The 18,940-nt window shown below is 35.8% G+C and overlaps 1 protein-coding gene across 3 annotated transcripts in view; it reads right to left on the reverse strand.

Annotated features, from left to right (window-relative positions):
• The window catches only part of USP32 (ubiquitin specific peptidase 32), a 165,903-nt gene that overhangs the window by 85,822 nt on the left and 61,141 nt on the right, over positions 1–18,940 (reverse strand). The window lies entirely within an intron of this gene.

Here is an 18,940-nt window from a genome sequence, read left to right on the forward strand (position 1 = left end):
ATCCATTCTAAAGTACATGTATGTACTTCACTGGCTCACACACTATTTATTCTTTCTCTTTGGAGTCCTTAGCAAGGTGCAGGAAGATAAAGGTCCTCACATTCAATAATCCCAAAAATGTGATAAGGATTTTGTGTGATTAGAAAACTTCCTTCAACCTCTGTAAAACTTACATCATTTTGATTTGAAAGATCAACATTCTCTAACAGAATGTTCAGAAATACAATGGCAATCATATTACAATATACAAATGTATCAAATTAACATGTTTTACACCTTAAATTTACACACTGTTATGTAAAATATAGTCAATCAAAAACATCTTTTAAAAAAAGAAATATAGAGACCCCAAAAGATATTTTTTACACTCTTAGAAATGGGTATTACAGTAATCAGAAATGAAGAAAAGCTATGCATAAGAAAGGGAGAGCAACAGCAATCCCTTTATTCATTCATTCAACAATTCTTTGTTGAGTGTGTAGTGTGATACTGTGATATAATAAACATGTATTTGGTCTTCCTCCAGGTTCCTGACACAAGAGCTTCTAAAACCCTTGGAATTTCCTGAATGAAAGGAGCGTCTTTTGTTATTCACAATAATGCCCTTTCAAGCACACCTGAGTTTATGCTAATGAGGTGACTCTTGGTGGGCCCTTCACAAAGCTTCAGAATGGGAGCTGATAGTCTTAGGAGAACTAACGCGATGTGACTAGAGGTTGTAACTTTCAGCCCTACTCCCCAATTTCCGGTAAGGGGAGAGGGCTAGAGATTGAGTTAATCACCAATGGCTAATGAGTCAATCAATCTTGTCTATGTAATAGAACTTCCATAAAATATTCCTAAACAACAGGTTTTGAAGAGCTTCTGGATTGAACACACCAAGGTGCTGGAATGGTGGAGCACCCCCAGAGGACATGGAGGTTCTGTGCACCATTCCCTTCCTGGCTCCACTCCCACCCCCAATACCTTGCCCAATGCACCTCTTTCCATTTGGCGTTTCCTGAGTTGTATCCTTTATATTAAACTGATAATAGTAATTAAAGTGCCTTCCTGAGCTCTGTGAACCATTCTAGCATATTATCAAACCCAAGGAGGGTGTCATGGGACCCCTCAATTTTTATAGCCAGTTGGTCAAAAGTATGGGAGGCCCAGAAACTGCGATTGGCATGCAAAGTGGGGGTAGATAGTATAAGAATTGAATTGAACTATAGGACACCCAGTTGGAGAACTGGTTGATAATGGGGGATAAAACCACACATATTTGGTGTCAGAAGTGCTGTGTTGTAAAACAAAACAAAACACCTAGTATCTACCACGCAGAATTTTTGTCAATAAAATGCATGATTAAACAATAATTCAATAAATAAAATTTGAATGGTCAGTATTAAAAATTAAAAGATATAGTCATTAAATGATATTTATAAATATATTTAATAACACTCTGAGAGCTGATGTCAAAAACTGTATATCTCTAATGCCATTGATAGCAAAACCTAGCAATAAATTAGCATAGGGAGATGGCTCCAGATCAGAACATATAAAACAAAAAACGAATATGACAAATACACTTTGTGGAATAACTATTACTGGTTGGCTCCATCATAAACTGGAGGAAGGTAACAGAAAAGAAACCTCTATTCCTGGGGGAGGGGCAGAAAAACATCATAGCTCCAGACCTCTAGGGGCTTAGAGATCCCCTACCACTAGCGGGGGAACTACTGAGAAAGTCTCACTCTCCAAGATCAAGGACACAATACCTGCCTAAAACTGAGACAGAAATAATACAACAGAGAATGTCCCCCATCCTAGCACCCCTCATCCACCTGCACCACTGGGGTTAGCAAACAATGAGGAATAAGTAACAGCAGTCTACTGCTGGGGTGAGGGAAGAGTGTGGAGAGACCCTCTCTGAGGTACACTAACAAAGAGAAATTAAGGTCAAAAGCTGAAGGTAGAACAGACATTAGAAAAATCCTCCAGTAAATAAGATAACCCTAGACTGGAATTTAAAGTGCATAGTGCACTGTAGGTAACCATAGCAACACAAAAATACAGCTCAACTACAGACTAGACTGACTCAACTACTCAAGCTAAAGACTTAGCCAGGCATAAATACTATTTAGCTCAGTCTCTACTGTCCTATATGAAACATCTTTCAACCGCAAAGTATAAGTCACACAAGGAAGCAAAGAACAGAAAAAGTCCAACATACTGACAAAGGAAAACCATGGAAGAGTTCAATAAAGTTTCGGAATGACTCAGTAGTGAACTCAACAGAATGGAGTAAGAGATTATCCAAAATGAAACACAGAGGGAAAAAATGTGGAGGTAAGGGGTTAAAACAAAATCCAAGAGTTGTGAGACAGCATTAAGTAATTTAATATACATGTAATTGAAATCCTAGATGTAAAAGAGAGTGGGGCAGAAGAAATATCTGAAGAGATATCAGCTGAGAATTTTCTAAAACTAATAGACGCAAAACAGATAAAAACTGTTCAGGGAACAGGAAAGATAAATCATACCTCTAACCACGGCCCCCCCAAAACAACCAGATAAATCATATTCAAAACTACTCAAACCAAAGACAAAGAGAAAAATTTTAAGTCAGAGGAAAAAAGACATTACATTGAAAACAAGAATTCTCATCAAAAACTATAGTAGCCAGAAAACAGAGGAGTGACATGTTTAAAGCATTAAAAGAAAAAAAAAAAAAACTGAGACTCATACCCAGCAAAACATCTTTCAAAAAGAAAGGAAAAATAGACTTTTTCAGGAAAATAAAAACAGAAAAGTCATTACCAGCAAACCTACACTGCAGAAAAGGGCAAAAGAAAGTACTTCAGGATGTAGGAAACATACCAAACAGATACATGTACCTTTACAAAAACATAAGAGTAGGAAAAGGCATAAATGAAGGTAAATATAAAATATAGTTGTTTTCTTATTTTTAATTGCTCTAAAAGATAACTGGCTGTCTAATGAAATAATAGTAAAAATTTAACGTGTTTATAGGATGTGTAAAAGTAAAACACATGACAATAGCACAGAAGACGGGGGAAAGGAATTGGAAGTATATACCATTGTATATACACCATACATAAAATGGTATAATGTTATATACCATGTATCTCGATCTTTATATTGTCAGTCAGCAAGAAATTATTTAATCATGGCACTATGGTGCTTAATCCAACATTAAGTCTATTAATAAATTTTTGTAATAATAAAAACAATAGCTAACATTTAAATGCTAATTATGTGACCTGTAACTGTTTTAAGTGGTTTATCAGTATTAAGCCTCAAGATTCCATGAGGAAGGTATTACTGGCGTCCCCATTTTACTGTCAAGGAAAACTAAAACCCAAGGAGACTAGGTAACTTGTCTGAAGTCATACATCAATGAAGTCGCAGAGTCAGGATTCAAACCTAGGGAAGAAATGTTCCTAAAACTGAAGTCTTAACCACTTCATAGTTCTATAGTATAACTATATACATTCTGCAGTAGTATTATATGAAATGAAAAACATCACCAGCAAAATGTACACCATTCTGGTGAAATCTTTTGAGAATTAAACTAAACAATTTCAAATGATCACAAACTCAATTTATAAACACTATGTCTTTGGAATCCCTTTACTCCTCACTTTAACTTGATAAATGCAGTTTTAGTCACTTCAATGACTTTACTTAAAAAAAAAAAATCTAAAGTAGTAAGGGTAAAAAATAACCAAGGAATTTTGACTAAGATATGACCTTCAGTTTTGTAAGTATTTGTAAAATGTAGACGATTTTGTTCTGGATACATATGGCTAGAATGCTGGATTATACTGGTACCTCACTCCCAATTTATAAGAACAACAACAACCTTCTAAATCATCAAATTCAAAAGTTCATTTGATAGATGAAGAAAGGAGGCCCAGGAAAATGACATTTCCTGAATTCTAAGATGTATTTTCTGCCTTTTATTAATATTCCTGAAATCATCATGCTTGCAACACATCTAATGTGCAATATCTTTTTTCACCCCAAAAAAGTTATTTTTAAATCAATGGCCACCTTACCACTGACAACTCTTTAATACTTATGAAATATTAGGTGTCACGCTCTTTACTACTCAGCTTTGTTTTTGAAATTGAGGAGAGGGGGTGTGTACAGGATAGCAAGGATATTATTTTGAAAGCCACTTTTTAAAAAAGCACCTAAGTGCTAACTATTATTATTATAACTTGTTTAAGGCCTTTAGACATCCCTTTAATAATTTTCTGTAGCTATTAAAAAATAAAGGAAAATAAAAAACATATTTTCTTAAACGTGTGGTAGCCATGAATATCCAGAGTGAGACTTTGGCACATTGTTACACTAATATATAAAATTGATGCTTGTCGTAATGATCTCACTAGCATTCTTTCAGACAATAGTATCCCAGTAAATAATACAATTAGTTCACAAGAGAGGGAAATGAGTCTGCATTTTCAGAGATAGGATTACAATATATTAAGAAAATTAAAAGATTAAAAAAAGGCACGGCACATGTGTATAGGTCTCCAGAATTAAGGAAAGGTTGTGTCGGTTTCAACTATTGCTCTATGGCCCTTGTCCTTTTCCTTCTTCTGTCTTTTGGAAATAAGGTACAAAGGGATTCCACTCTTGCTTGCAGAAAGTAGTAAGTGGTGCATACTGTTTTCTAGTACCATTGTTTTTGGAGTCAGAGAGATCATTTGAAGCCAGGTTTTATTAATTTACCAGCTATTGATCTTGGGCAAACCACGTAACTTACTGAGCCTTAATTCCATTCCATTACATTTAAGTAGAAGCAATGTGTCACATGTCTTCTCATTCCAGGACCCAGGCTGAAGAGCAACCCCTGTGTGGGAAATACTATTCTCAGGGCAGAATGTAGAAACCAGAGCTTGACTCCCCGTTGTTAATTAGTAAGAATTAATTCAGCATCGATGAGCTCATGACTTTAGCCTTGGAAAATATTTTTTCTGAGTAAACTCTAGCATACCTCTTAAAATGCTTGATTAATAGTCAAGAGAACCAAACTAATGTTTTAAATTTTCATTTCATTTTACATAATTTTCATAAGAATCAATACTCTCCATTTAAATTTTTAATGAAGATTTTCTCCATATCAAAAATTTTCTGTGCTATCTTATGAAGATGTTATTTCTAATAAATCCAATTTTCTCACATGAAATTTAGCAGATCTAAATTTGTTAATGAAGAATTGATTTTTCTGGAAATGTCTACACAACTCTTACTCTATGCTTATAAAAAACTATTACATAGTTTTTAATTTGATATGTCAATATTTTATTATGTATCTGTACAAGATACTTTAAAAATATAACCACAATGTCATTATCACACTGAAAATTATCACACTTTCCCCAATATTCATATGTTAGGACCTTTGGAAGAGAATTAGGACATGTGGGCAGAGCCTTCATGAATGGGATTAGTGCCCTTATAAAAGGGGCCTGACAGAGCTCCCTTGCTCCTTCTGCCATGTGAGGACACAGTGAAAAAAGTCTATTTATGAAGCAGGAAGCTTGAGGACCCTCACCAGACACTGAATCTGCAGGCACACCTTAATCTTGGATTTCCCAGCCTCCAGAACTGTGAGAAATAAATTTCTGTTGTTTATAAACCACCTAGAATATGATATTCTGTTACAGCAGCCCGACGGAGCTGAAACAAAAACTAAAAAAAAAAAAATTAAAAAATTCCCCAGACTCATCAAATATTGAATCAGTATTCAAATGTCCCCCATTGTCTCATAATTTTTTTCAACTTGTTCAAATCAGATTTAAAAATGTTTTAATTGATTGCTAATCTCTTAAATCTTTTATTCTGTAGGTTTTCTTTCTTTCTCTTCTTCCCACCCTCTCTCACTTTTTCCCCTCGCAATATATTTGCTAAAGAAACCAAGAGGTTTGCCCTGTGGAGTTTTCCAAAGTCTGCATTTTCATCATTGTATCTTCCATCCTCTGTATTTCCTATGAAGTGGTAGTTAGATCCAGAGAATTGATCAAATTTAAATGATATGTTTTGGCAAGAACCATCTCCCAGATGGTGCTGTTATGTCTCCAGGAGGAGGCACATATGACTGCTTATCTCTCTTTTTGTGATATTAGTATCCATTGACAATCACTGTCTAGACTAATAAATTCATTAAAGGTTTAAAAAAAAAGTTGTAATTACAATTCTACCATTCTTTTGTTTACTGGCTGGAATACTTCTATAAAGAAAATTCTCCTTATCAACTATTTGGTAACCCTGAGGTATAGTTTCTTTGTATAGAACAGCCAGCTTGACTCTTTTCCTTCACTAATCAGTTTTTTAAATAATGAGTTGGTTTGCCAGCATCTTTCAAAGGTCACTGTGCGCAAAAAGAAAATATAGACCACCGAAGGCTGCTATCATTAGGTATGCCTACACATTTAGCCCATCCATGACGAACATCTGTGAACTTGGAGTTCAAGGTTTCCACCATTCCCTGAATGTTAAATGTGGCTAACTGCCTAAACAGTTTGTACAAACAATGAGGTTTATGCTCAACACCTGCTTTCTCTTTGGAAGCTTGGAATTTTGGTCTGTGATAGAGGGTACCTACATGACCAACCCCAATAAAAACCCTGGTACTGAGCCTCTTTAATGAGCTTCCCTGGCAGACAACATTTCACACCTGTTGTCACAATTTATTGCTAGAAGAATTAAATGCATCCTGTGTGACTCCAATGGAAGAAGACTCTTGGAAGCTTACAGCTTCCATATGCCTTTTCTTTTTGCTGATTTTGCTTTGTAACCTTTTGTTATAATAAATCACAGCAGTGAGTATGACTATATATGCTGAGTCCTGTGAGTCCTTCTAGTGAATCATGAATCTTGGGGGTGGTATCGGAAATCCTTGACAGTGTCCAAAGGGGGTATTTTAAAAAATATCATAGTTGATATGTACCAATTTCCTTACAGGTATCCTTAGTGATGAGCAAATGTCCCATTTTTGCTCATCCCTTTGAAGAAGACTGTTCAAATTAGCTCCTGAATCCTTTTTATATGACTCTAAGTAGGGTTTGATAACTTCTTTACTTTCTGGTATGACAACATGTTCCTGGTTCCTTTAAGTGGAAAATGATATTTACAAATCACAATCAGGGTGCTTATTGCTTCGACATTAGTGATTATTTCTCAGACTTTTCAGAGTACAGAGCTAGGAAACTAAAACACATCATGAATTTATACTGATACTCCCCAATATATATATACAATCTTTTCCATGCCTCTCCAGCTAAGTTAATCATTACATTTTGATATAAATTAAATGTTTCAGTATCAACAGTGTTTCAATGTTCCTCTCCAGAGGGCATCACTGAACTAAGGTAATGAGAGATAAGACAATGAGGAGCAGATAATTCTAATGATAACTTCAAAAGAGAATTGGCAAGTATAAAGCATGAGAAAACTGGGCCTAGATATTTGTAGAAGAGATTTCTGATTCTCTTACAAAAACAGTTCTCCTTTCTTTGGGGGCTTAAGGCAAGGAGATATTTCCTCATGCTCCTTACAATTGAATATGGCTATATTACTACTTTTGGCCAAAGGGTCATGGACAGAAATGACATCACCACTTCTGGGCCAAGTATCTAATTGCAAACAAGAGACCCCTCCCTAGCATGATCTTATCTACCTTGCTGATTTATAGATGCTCTTTGTGATATGCAAAAGTGCGATAAGAACTGACACCGCCTGAAAAGCTGAACCAACATACAGAGTTGTTGTCATGGAATCACCCAACTCCATTAACGGAATTTTTATGAGTGAAAAATAATTTTTGTTATCTCAAGCCATTATTTTGGAGGGAAAATCTGTTTTAAAAAAGCATAACAATCTATAGTGACTGACACAGAGTTAAAAAAGGGTAGAGATGTTAAAAATCAAAAAATGTATCTTTCCCAAAGAACCAGATGCCACCAAGACATATGATTAAAATTATCTTTAGGTAATTCATGACAAATATATGTAACATGAATACACAAAATGAATCACACTGTACGAGTACGTTGGTGACGTTCACAGAATAATTCACGTATACCATAGACCCAAAGTGTATAAACTATGAAAACGTTAGGTATGCATTTACATAGAATATACTTAATTCCCATAAAATTTCAAACATTGCAATTTACATGAAAACTCTGATTACACACACACACACACACACGATGGAAAGATTGTTCCTTTTACAGGAAAAAGGATTTTTGTTTACACTGTCTCTGCAGTCTATTACAACATGTTTCTTTTCTTCAAATGCCATTTTATAATACTAATCATGTTTTTTTCCTTTTCTGTAATTCTATACAGAAATATCATAAGATAGAATCACACTTTGCTCCAGAAAATAATAAAGGGCCTGTGAAATTCTGAATAAGAAGATACAAATGCATAGTGTAACTTCCACAAAGAACAATTACTGAGGGAACAACCACCAGGAAATTGGAAGGCGAAATGAATAGTACCCAAAGCTGACATGGAGTTGACCAGCCAGACAGAAGAGAGACCTCACTTAACATCCAGTGCATTTAGGAGAGACCCCAGAAGAGTCAATCCTTCGTGTTAGGGTTAAACTAGATTTCGAGTAAAGGCTACTCAAGACCCAACATAACAAAACTTTAAAATAAGCCTCAAAAGGATTAGACTAATCTACAACTAATTTAACTGTGTGCTAGACTCAAACGAAGACAAAAATATTCAGGTACTTAAGACATAAGGCTTAAAATGTCCAGCAGATTAAACAATCATTTGATGTAAAAAGAAAAAGGAAGATATAACTAATCACCAGAAAAAAATCATGCAAAAGAATGACAGAGATGATAAAAACTGGTATACAAGATATTGAAAAAGGTTATTATAAATATGCTTAAGGATTTAAATGAAAATACGAACATGGAAATGGAAACTATATCTAGAAAGAAATAAATGGAATTTTTAGAACAAAAAAATACAGTATCTGAAATAAAATTTTACTGCAGAGCCTTAACAGCTTATTTAACACTGGCAAGTAAAAGATCAGTAAACTTGAAGTCAGGGCAATAATAACTATTCAAACTGAAGTACAGTGAGAAAAGCAGCTAAAAATGGGGAGTCCAGGGGAGGCGGAAGATGGAAAATAAATAAAAGAGAGAAAATAATCAGATGTAAAAAAATCTGTAAAGTGAAAAATCACCAAGTATTTTGACATGCATGTAATTGGAGGCCAAGAAAAGTGAAGGGGGGTGGGTGGTGGTGGAAAACATATATGAAGAACAGTGGCTGAATATCTCCCAAGTTTGATGATAAACCCACAGATTCAAGATGCTCAAAGAATCTCAAACAAGATAAACATAGAAAACCAAACTCAGCCATATCATAAATTCCTGAAAAACAATGGTAGAGAAAAATCTTGAAAACACTGAGAAAAAAGGGACACATTTCATTAAAAAAAAAAAAAATCACCATCAACTTCTAATCAGAAACAACGCAAGCCAGAGGACAATAGAAGAAACTGGAAAATAACAACTGCTGACTGGCAAGGATTTGGTGAATTGGAAGGAACCCCATACATCGCTGGTGGGAATATAAAAGGATGCAGCTGCTGGGGAAAACAGCTTGGCAGGTCTTCATAATGGTAACCATACAATTACCAAATGACCCAGCAAATCCATTCCAAGTACAAAAGAACTGAGAACAGGTATTCTTACAGATACTTGTATGCCAATGTTCACTGCAGCATTATTTACCACAAGTACAAGGTGGAAACAACCCAACAGGTGAATGGATAAAACATGGTATAAACACACAATGGAATATTTTTCAGCCATAAAAAGAAATGAAGTTCTGATATGTGCTACAACATGAGTGAACATTGGAAACATTATGCTAAATGTCAGACATAAAAGAACGAATATTGTATGATTCCACTTAAATATCTAGAATAGGTAAACTTTTACAGGCAGAAAGTGGATTAGAAATTAATAGGGACTGAGAGGAAGGAAAGGGGAAGTTATTTCTTAATGGGTACAGTTTCTGTTTGAAGTGACGAGAAACTTTGGAAATAGTGGTGATTGGACAACATGGTTAATGAAATTAATGCCACTGAAATGTACACTTAAAAATGGTTAAAATGGTAAATTTTGCTATAAATATTTTACATTAAAAATATGAAAAACAAACAAACATGGGAGGACTTCTACAAACTTAGAACCTACTTGTAACCATCAACTAATAATATACACCTGATTTTTCAGTATAATGTTCTCCATGTTAGTTTAGAAAATAAATTCTTAAAAAATAGATAACTAGTCCCTTAAACCTATTAATTTTCTAGAAAGCAGCTTTGAATTTTGTTTCTCACTTTAGAAAACCTATCTGACTCCAACCCAAAAGCTTAAAATAATGCCTCTGAAAACACCAACTGTAGGAAAATAATTATTATATCAGAAGAAAGAAACACTGTGGAGAGGGTATAGAGGATTTCAACTGTATGGGTAATGCTTCATTCCTTTATATTTTTGGTACATCCTAAATATTGCTATAAATCTTTAAGTGCCTCATACATCATAGACAACAAATATTTTTTGAATTATTAAGGGCACTTAAGAAAACAGACATTTCACTCCACCATTCAGGTTTGTTGGCAACTGGAGTCCCATTTTAACCAAACTACCAGCAATCTCTCCTATTCTATCTTTAAACTTTCCACTAAAATGCTATCAAATATAAGAAAAAAGACTAGATGATGGGACATACTCATATATTCAGCAGTCACTTCCTTATTTGTATCAACATGTATATAAAGGTATCAGGAAAAACAAATTTAGAGGTAATTATATAAGATATTTTTTTACTTTTTACTTTCAAAAAGAATCTTATATAATTTTAGTTCAATTTTATACAGATATCACTTGTTTTTTCTCCAAATGATTTTGAATCTTATCTAGAGATCATAGCAAAATTAATTTTAGACTTGGCTTAATCTTATGTTTCAGATTCTCCTCCAATGGTGAGATGGACCTGTAGTTTTGGAAGAATAAGCAATCTACAGAACTGGCAAAAGGTCAACTTGATAAATAAACCTTTTGTTTTACTGCAATATAGTAAATAATTATTTTCAAATGAATAAAACAATCTTTTAATTATTGAATATATCATTTTTTACATTTTTCTACTCCTACTTTGACAAAGGGCTTGATTCAAACCTTTATAAAAGTGTATTTTTAAAATGTATATATCTTTCCCTCTAAGAAATCACATATAAGTAGACCACTGTCACTCCAATAAACTTTAATTAAAAAAAAGGAAGTAGACCAACTCCCTCATATACCTAACCCAAAGCTAGCCTATGAGCTACCAAAATAATTAGATTCCATGATATAACAAAAATCATGTTCCAGAAATTAAAAATGGTACAGTAATCAAATAAACTAGTAAGAATTAAAGTAAATGTATGCTCTCTTTATTTGGGCAAGTATTTGATGTCTCATAATACCACATTTTAGATAACATGGTGAGTTGTAGACTGAATTACTATAATTAGACCCATGCAAATATTGTTGAAGAATTATAAACACAAAGAGTGCTGATTAAAAATTCTGTATCTTCCTTGGAAAAAGGCTCTGAAGAAATGCCAACTTTATTTTTTATTATAACTATTAAACATTTTGTGTGTGTGCTCATTATATTTATTTTTTTAATTAGTTTTATAGCAAGCAATATTTTCAAATAAAATTTTAAGCAAATCAAAAACTTGTTATACAAAGGACTGACTCTACAAAATGCTGCTCTAAGTGACAAGGTAATCTTGAAACTGTGCTACCCACTGTGTGGTATGATGCAGAAATGAGTAATAATTCTTGTCCTTGAACATCTTATAACTGCTTTGAAAAGTTTCTGAAACACCTAATACAGAAGAGCCATGCACATGGCGCCTAGATAGCATATACTCCACAGGCACCAGGGAAAGGGGAATGTTTTGCCACACAGTAATTAAAAACATGAATTGAATCAAAGATCCTTCAGTGATGCCAACCATATTTCAAGTAGTGCCTCAGATGCAGAATATACAGCGTAAGGAAACATGGTCCTTGTTCTTAAGGATTTATCAGTCTAATGCAGAAAGCAGACACAACAAAACAGCACAACCAAAGGCTACAGGGCTGAATTAAGAGTCTGCTCAAGTACAATAATGCAATAGTACAACAACCAGGGTAAGAAGAGTCAGTGGAACAGACAAGGAAGGAGTGTCCCGAGATGTAGGAGGAAAACAGGATGAGCCGTCTCCTTGGAAACATGGAAGTGCTGACCTGTACTTGACAATTCCATTGATCAACGCTTTACATCAATGATTCATTCAAAGCAATCCTGAACATCTTGATATTCATTAGAGATTGTTCTCTGGCAGGAACAGGGCCATGGAGTTTCCAGTGGTTGGGGAACTGCCCAACTTCAGTTTTTCCAGAAATTCGGCCTGCACCAGCTGGTTTGTAGCACTGGAGAACCTTGATCGCATCTTCGACTTTGAACCAACCTCGCTCGGTATTTCCCAGGGCCACCCTAATTTTCCCAATCCTCTAGAATCTCAGTGACAGTCAATACATACATGCACATGCTGTGCTTGCGATCTTGGTTTTGTTCAAAAATGCCCAGAAATCAGCCTAACTTCCCCTTGACGCCCACCTCTCCATACACCTCAGACTGCCAAAGGCCCAGCTCCTCCCCGGGTTCCATGTCCCCACCCAACACAATCCAACGGTCACGATACCAACTGCTACTTACTAATAGCATCTCGTCCTCTGCACTTTTTATCAGGGATTTGGATTATGATATAGAACGCATGTGCATTAACTTTACAGATGACAAAGCTAGGAGGAATGGCTAATATAATAGGTAACAATATAGAATCAAATTCGTCTTAGGCTGGGACACTTTGGCTAATGGTAACAAGATTAAATAAATGTAATGTATTTAAATTAAGAGTTTCTTAAAAATTCAGTACATATAACGATAGAACATAATCAAGCTTGGAAACTTTAGCCAACAAAGCTATAACCTTTTTGCATAAATTAATACAACTTTATGCTGCATGGTAGTGATTAAAGAATTAAGTATTCGCCTACTGTTCACTAATCTAATTCCATCTAAAGAACAGCATGGTATTAACTAGTATGTATATTAACTATGGTTAAGGAGCAGCAGGGGAAAAAGACTTATTCATCTGGCTAGAAGGGAAGGTTCCAATTTCCCAATTCAAATAGCTGAATTCTATCTCCAAGAGGTAGCAGATTTCCAATGGGGACTCTAGTAGAGACAGCAAAAGCTTTGGGATCAGGATACTGTGCCAAAATCCCCTGTGGCTCCTAGCTCTACCCTCATCTTGAAAGCCAGAAATGAGGCTGGGACTAAGGCAGGTGAACGTATAGAACGATTTCAATGTCCTCAAATTTAAATGGGATGGAACCAAAAAACCAAAAATTTCACCGAATTCATGGTATCCTACATCTTCAAGTTGATTTACTCCATCAATTTACAACATCCAACACTTAGCAAGATATAGAAACTTTAACAATGTAAGAGAAATGTTATACAAAGAAGGATATTTCAGAGAAAAACTGTTTTTAAAAGTTAATAGTTATAATGCGGTATTTTTTTGGGGGGGTGAAGGGGAACAGGACTTTATTGGGGAACTCTGTACTTCCAGGACTTTTTTCCAAGTCAAGTTGTTGTCCTTTCAATCCTAGTTGTGGAGGGTGCCTTTCAGCTTCAAGTTGTTGTCCTTTCAGTCTTAGTTGAGGAGGGCGCAGCTCAGCTCCAGGTCCAGTTGCCGTTGCTAGTTGCAGGGGGCGCAGCCCACCATCCCTTGTGGGAGTTGAACCGGCAACCTTGTGGTTGAGAGGATGCACTCCAACCAACTGAGCCACCCGGGAGCTCAGCGGCAGCTCAGCTCAAGATGCAGTGTTCAATCTTAGTTGCAGGGGGCGCTGCCCACCATCCCTCATGGGACTTGAGGAGTTGAACCCACAACGTTGTGGTTGAGAGCCCACTGGCCCATGTGGGACTCAAATTGGCAGCCTTCGGAGTTAGGAGCATGGAGCTCCAACCGCCTGAGACAGGCCGGCCCCAATGGGGTATTTTTTTAGCCATAAAAAGAGATGAAATTCTAACACATGCTACATAGCATGGATGAATCCTGAAAATATGCTAAGGGAAATAAGCCAGACACAAAAAGACAAATATTGTATGATTCCACTTAAATGAACTATAAGAACAGGCAAATTCATAGAGACAGAAAGTGGATTAGAGAGAGGAAAAGGCAGCTTTATTGTATTGCTTAATGGGTAATTTCTAGTTGGGGTGATGAAAACATTTTAGAAAAAGATAGAGGTGGTGGTTCCATAATATTCTGAATGTAATTAATGCCACTGAATGTACACTTCAAATGGTTAAAATAGCAAATTTTGTTATATGTATTTGACCACAAACACTCTCTGCCCTCTCTCAGCTCAGTAGGCTCGAGCAAAGAAAGTGTCTCACTTGAGGTGGGACCTATCTCACCCATCTAATCCAAGTCTGTGGTGTCATGGAATTACCTAGAAAATTCAAAGACTGATTAGCAAAACCAAATAAAACCTACTCCAAAGGTTTTATTAAAATAATTCACAAGTAGTTCTAGTTATGAAGAAACAAGGAAATCAGCCCCAATTTACAAACAAACTACACATTTATAGTTTGTTAAAATGACTGTTTAGAATACACAATGCATTTTCCCTCATAATTAATGATCCGATTTCCTTAGCCCCCAGAATTCTATCTAAATTATAATGTAGTTAAAATACTTAGGAACTAACAACAATAATTATGAGGACTTTAAAAGCATACTACTGCAAATGTATGTATTTCATCTCTGTTATGAACGAAATAAACTTGGGGGTTAATATAAGAATGAAGTCATCACTTACAAATGTTATTTCCAAAGGGAAACATCTGCACTATGTGTTGAAAAGGTAATAAAAAGACAACATGAGTGTGTCTCTGCCCCTCTTTCCACCTTCCCTGGTCCGTCCCTGTCCCACTGCTGAGGTTATTAGGCTGACGAAAGTGAGCTAAAGAAACAGAGTGAGCAACTGGAGTAGGGGCAGGGGACATTATCAGATCCCTACATCCCAGAAATGTCCTTGTCAATGCATCTACCCAAAATCACATTTCCAGTACCTGAACCATCATTCCTCTAAGGACAGCTCAATCTAGCAGGGTGTAACATGGCTGACTATCCTTTGTTCATTCCTTCTTTCCCAGAAATCCAGATCAGGTCAAGAAATAATGAGGCAACTGGACACAGTGCACGCTTGCTGCACATATACACATTGGCTACTGGCAACAATAAACCTGGAGGGACATTAGTGAAACCAGAGAATGCCGGTGAGCTGCTATCACATGAAGATGCTGCCTTAGCTACCTTTAAAAAGACATTCAGGACATCAAGGGTAATATGATGACAGCTCTGATGGCTATTCCAAAAAAAGAGTTCCAAAATTGCTTTGCAGGGTGGACTAGGTGTTGGCATCGGTGCATAGCTTTCCAAGGGGAGTACTTTGAAGGTGACCGTAGTGATATTCAGCAATGAGGTATGTCATCAAGACTTCGATACTGTAAACTCCAGGGTAACAAAGTGTTTTAGAAACCTAAGGAAACTGCTACGATGGCAATTTTTAAAAAATTGAGTAAATATCTCAATTCATACTTGTAAGATACATCTTAACTCTTATAGAATACATCAAAAACTGGTAACATCTTTCCTTCAGGGAAGGAAAACTAGCTGGCTAGGGGACGAGGTGGAAAGATTTTTCACTGCCTGTTCTTTTATTCTTTTACAATTTTTGAACCATGAGAATGTATCATCTGTTAAAAAGTATAAAAGATGGGAGGGTGGAGGGGACGGGGAGACGGTGAAGGCATTAGAAAGACACAATATCGTCACGGGGATGTGAAATACACAATGGGGAATATAATCAACAATGTTGTAAAGGTGATGCAAGGTGCCTGATGGGCACGGGGCTTATCAAGGGGATCACGTCATAGACTGTGTGGATGCCTGACCACTGCGCTGTACAGCTGAAGTAGAGTAATACTGTACATCAACTATAAGAAAAAAATACATTTTAAGAAAAAAAAATATATATATACAGTCATGGGAGATGGAGTACAGCACAAGGAAGATAGTCAATGGTATTGTAACAGCTACGTAAGATGTCAGGGTGGTAGTAGCTTGGGGGAGGGGGCTATCACTTTATGAGGGGTATAAATGTCTTAACTATTATGTTGCTATGTACACCCGAAACTATTTAAAAAAAGGTATAAAAAGAGAAAAAGAAAGGAAAAAAATATGCATTTCCCGATTGCCCTCACAAGCCATATCATACTGACAGAACTAACTGAGGTAAAAACTGAAGTCACAGTCACCAGACAAAACAGTTTTCCAATGGACCAAGTAGGACAGTACTATGCATTTCATGTAACTAAAAGAATTAACCTGACAAATCAATGTATAAGCATGCAATTGCAGGTGAGTGTTCTGTGAAACATAGTGGTTAACAACTCTCGAACCAAACAGAACTCAGGTCAAATCGTAGCTCTTCTACTTAGGGGTGTGTGGTCTTGGATAAATTAAAGAACTTTAGCTTGCTCATCTAGAAAATGAGATTAATGAGAATAGTACCTACATCTCACATGGTGTGGTGAGAATTAAGTGAGATAAATTACATAAACTGTTTGTCATAGTGCGAGGTACATGGTAAATAACTCCACAAATGTTAGTGATTGTCATCATCATGGAGAAGCGACATGCAACAGTAGCTAATACGGATATGAATACATGGACTTGAATCCTGAACCGGCTCATTAATACTTGGGCAAGTAACCTAACCTCCTTAAGCCTCAGTATCTTTTCCGCATTCATAAAATGGTAATAACATCAGTGCTTGCATCACAACAAATGCTATATAACTTAAACGAGTTGTCAGATAAAAATTAATGAATCACTAGGCAAATACCACCTTAACCAAGTGTTCAAAGTTACCATCTCCATTAATAGGATAAACCAACTACCGGTACATGTGGTTATTCAAAGTACTAAGTGACATATTTGCAAAGCAGCTAATAAGGTAACTAGCATATAATATTAATAAACAACAACCAAAGTCCCTCACAGTGATGTAATATCTCTAAGGGAAAAGTTTGGTTTCAAATAAACAAATTGCTTTTATCTGTACCTCCTGTAACATCTGCAAACTGTTATATGTAACTATGTTATTGCTAGTTTGGGGTTCAGCTGAAATTATCTACAGGATAAAAATAACAACCCTATAGCATGATGCTCTCAAATGATCCCATGAGAAACTGATAATAATTAAACATTTCATGCAGTATCTCTTTGGAGGTCAAGGATACTAAATAAATATTCTATTATCCTTCAAATAAATAGGGTGGTGTACCTTAATGTGGTTCCCAGAGATTATTAAATAAATAATCCTGATTCTAAGGGGGGTAGGGGGGAGACAATGAAAATAAGTAAAAACTTTTCAATACATAGTTTTCAAAATATCAATACAATTAAGCTGTTGATACTTTTTCAGGACTGTCTGGACAAACAAAATGATTCTCAAACACACCTGGATGAGGGACTCTAATACTCCGGAACAAAAAGGTACCATAAGAGGTGCCTCAAACCAAACCCAGTCAGAACCAGAAATCTAAGATATTACTAGAAGAAGCCTGACGGCCAACAGCAAACCATACTGCACACAGGTTCCCTACCGTGATTTCCACCATACAGAAGACCTATTACAGCAGAAAATCCAGAGGCTATCTATCCAACTAGCTTTGGTGACTTCACCGACTGTTTAGTATCTTCACAGTGGCGGTGGGTAGACGAACCCCACAGTTACAGAATTGTACAGAATTTAATACACGCCAATAAAACTAGGGAAAGCAGAATAAGATCAGTGGATACATCAGTGTCAACATCCTCATTGCGGTATTCCGCATTTGCCACATGTTACCTGCAGGGGAAACAAAGTTTAACAAGGATCTTCCTGTATTCTTCCTTAGTAACTGTATGTGAACCTGTATATTAATAAAATTTTCCATTAAAAATTTTTAGATTGAACAGAGATCTTCAGAGTATTTGCATAAGTGTACCACAGAAAGAATTTTTTAGGGAAAATTTTATGTTGAATGTATTCAAAATCATACTTTTCTCCCTCCTAGTAGCTTTAATAGCTAGTTTTTCTCCAAAGGGCACAATAACCAAGGGAAACAAATTCCACAAAGATCTACATATTTAGAACTTGAACTTATTTGAAAAACAAAAAATAACATAATACTTTTCCAATTTAAAAAAAGGAAACTATTCTTAAAGCCAAATAAGTAATAAAAATTATACCTCATAATACATATTTATTATACATCTGTATGCCAGGCATCAAATTAGGGTAAGCGAGACACAGTGAAGAAGAGAAATAAATAACTTAATTGGTATTTCTTGGCACCAACATTTTGTAGAATTTTAATCAAAAATAGATGTATACATGTGCTTAATTACTCTACATCTTCCTTATCTCATTATTTAGTGTCTTGGTTTTGAAGGCTTATTTTCTTAGATTTTTAGAAGTCTTTTCAGATGGAGAAAAATTTAATCTAGTGGTATATCATTTCTATTTCTTAAGTATAGAAGTTGCAGTAAACAAGGTGCTTCCGAGAATTACCTTGAAAGTCAAAAATGGTCTCGCTTAGACAAGGAATGAGCAAACTACAGAAAAATACCATTTTTAACTTGACTTCACCTTCCAAACTTAGAGCCAGGCATGCGCAGGACAAGCACATTCTAAATTCACGCCAGTTCATG

The sequence above is a fragment of the Rhinolophus ferrumequinum genome, chromosome 21 (genome assembly GCF_004115265.2).
Source record: "Rhinolophus ferrumequinum isolate MPI-CBG mRhiFer1 chromosome 21, mRhiFer1_v1.p, whole genome shotgun sequence".
Lineage (NCBI taxonomy): Eukaryota > Metazoa > Chordata > Mammalia > Chiroptera > Rhinolophidae > Rhinolophus > Rhinolophus ferrumequinum.